The sequence below is a fragment of the Pituophis catenifer genome, unplaced genomic scaffold (assembly GCF_029215685.1).
Source record: "Pituophis catenifer annectens isolate HBS135680 unplaced genomic scaffold, rPitCat1.0.hap2 SCAF_8, whole genome shotgun sequence".
NCBI classification, from domain to species: Eukaryota; Metazoa; Chordata; class Lepidosauria; order Squamata; family Colubridae; genus Pituophis; species Pituophis catenifer.
This window is the reverse complement of record NW_027256888.1, coordinates 62,673,671-62,676,725: the sequence shown is the minus strand read 5'-3', so window position 1 is coordinate 62,676,725 and position 3,055 is coordinate 62,673,671.

Here is a 3,055-nt window from a genome sequence, read left to right as displayed (position 1 = left end):
ACTGTGCATATATCTAGGCAGGACCCCAAATGATAAGTATATGCAAAGTACATGCATAAGTCCATCTTCATTGATCCTAGATTAAATCAACAATAGGAATACCATAACTTTCTTGTAATTCCTTAATTCCTCAAAAGTTTTCATTAAACGTGGTGGGAAAATAATGATTTGGGGCAACATGGATAATTTGGGGGAAATAAAACCTAAAATGGGCATGTAAAGCTTTTGAAAACCTAAATGTTTGTCCCTCAAATTTGTCAATATTTTCTACATTGACCCATTCTGTAATATCCGTATATAATAGCCATTCCTGTTGGGACACAGTCTTTTTTTAAAAAAAAATCAATTTTTTTTTATAAAGTTGTTCGTCCCTGGATTAAAGAATTTAATGTAGCAATTCCAGGAAAGATCCGTCCTTGAAAGACTGAAGAACCATTCTCCCACTAGAATAAATTATATTGGTTATGAACCAGTTAAGTTAGACCAGTGTTGGCTAATCTTTTCGGCACTGAGTGCTAAAACGGGAGCATGCATGCCAGAAACCGAAAGAGCAGCCACTCAGGACACATGTGCGCACCAGGGTGGCTGGTCTTCCGGTTTCTGGTACACGCATGTGCGCTGGCCACTTTGTCTTCCGGTTTCTGGCACACATGCACGTGAAAAAACCAGCAGCTGCCCAGCACATGTGCACACCAGGAAATGATCTTCCGATTTCTGGCGCACACATGCGCACCATCCAGCTGGCCTTCACACACACATGCGCACCAGAAGACCAGGTGGCTGGTACGCATATGTGCACTGGAAACTGGAAGAGCAGCCAACCAGCATGTGCATGTGCATCGGGCGTCTGCTGTTCCTGTTTCTGACGCTCCCGCACATGTGAAGACCAGCTGGTCGGCACGCCGGAACCTGGAAGAGCAGCGGGCAACAGCTCTCATGTCCAGAGAGATGGCTCTGCGTGCCACTTTTGGCATGCATGCCATAGGTCAGTGATAGCTAAACTTTTTGTCATCGCGTGCCAGGAGTGGGGAGCTGGGGAGGCGTGCGAGTACATGCCCACACCCATAATTTTATGCATCCCGCCCCCATACATGCACACGCAACCCCCCTATCCCTCTCTCACCTGGCTCCAGAGCCTCTCTAGGAGTCTGGGGAGGGCAAAAACTGCCTTCCCCACCCCCCCGGAGGCCCATTTGCTAACTTCTGGTGGGCCCAGAAGGCCTGAAAATCAGCTGGCTGGCATGTATGCCAGAATTGAGCTTGCATGCCCACTGATATGGCTATGTGTGCCATAGGTTCGCCATCATGGCCATAGGTTCACCATCATGGAGTTAGACTGTTGAGTACATTTGTAAATATTGGATTAGCAATCATATGGAACATTTACCTGACCAGGCTTCTTATTTAATGTTTGGATTGAAGCTGGACTTTCCATTAAAATTGGAACACAATTCCTATGAGAGCTTTGTTTATATATCAAAAGTTTACACAGGCAATCAATATTTAGGGCCTATCTAGACATACAATTCAGCCAACAGTCATAGCTTTCCGGTCCTTTCCAATTCTAAGGAATTTATAACAAGAAACTTTAACCGTTTAGAATGCTGACTGTAGCTCATTTATGTTGAAAGTCAATAATAAAAGTCCAATGTTTCATGGCAGCCTACCATTTAATTCTTCCTTTAGAAATAACAAGGGAAATATAAATGTTTTTAATTATTAAAAAATTGATGAATTTCCCCCAGCTTTTGAATTTATTTTTAATGCCACTCCCATAAGCATGAAAGAAATAAAAATAAATAAATAAAAGAAAGTCCAATTAAACCAATATTAATTAGAAATTGGAATTTCTGCATGATTTTTAAGTTTTTGTGAAAAACGTTTGTTTTTTAATTAACAATTTCTGTGGTGGAAATTTTTAAATCTATTTTGAATTACACTGTAGTAAAAAAAAGGCAGTGATTTTTCTAAAAAGAGGGAAAGAAGAGGAACAGGGTGATGAGGAGGAGAGAGAAGGAAGGTCAGGAGGAGGAGGAGGGGGAGGGGAAGGGGAGGAGGAGGAGGAGGGGAAGGGGGGAGGAGGAGGAGGAAATTAGTATTCCTTCCGTCCTAGCAGGGAAAACGAACCATTTTTCAGAAGTTAGAGATCTGTGAAATCAAAGTCTTCCAGTTGCCATACCATTTTCATAAAAATTAAAGAAAGTATTTAACGCTCATTCAGGAAGGCGATAGGCCAGCAGGATACCAAAACGGCAGTGTGATTTCTCCTATTCAGAAGGAATAGGAGAACTACAGGAACTACAGAGTACCTGTACCTTTAACTACATAGGAACTACAGAGTCCCTATGTAGTTAAAATGCTATAAACACATACCTTACAATGGGACTGAATTTTCTGTATATGTTTATATAGGATTTGATCAGTGGTGAAATCCAATTTTTTTTACTACCGGTTCTGTGGGCGTGGCTTGGTAGGCGTGGTGTGGCTTGGTGGGTGTGGCAGGGGAAGGATGCTGCAAAATCTCCTATCCCTCCCTTATTCCTAGCAGAAGGATATTGCAAAAACTCCATTCCCACCCAACTCTGGGGCCAGCCAGAGGTGGTATTTGCTGGTTCTCCAAGCTACTCATATTTTCCGCTACCGATTCTCCAGAACCTGCTGGATTTCACCCCTGGATTTGATCTATACAGTAAACCATTTCAGCTTGAATTATGCTGCACACGTACCTTAAAAACAGATCTCAGTACAAAGTTCCAAATCCAGGGGCTTTTCTGATATAAAGGTTTGGTAGCACATTTTCATTGATATAAATAATAAATGTCTGTTTGTTTTTCAGACAAACTCTTTCATAACGTAGCCCTCTCATACCACTAAACTGTTGCTCTCTGATATAAAAGTGACTAACATAGGACAAACACATGGAGGAAAATGCTATCCTAGAACACATATTAGAAAATTATTTTTATATATTATTTTTATATTTATATATTATTTTTATGAAAAAAAAAGTTGTGTTCCGTGACGGAAGCAAACAAGGTGTCTTTTGTTACTTTCA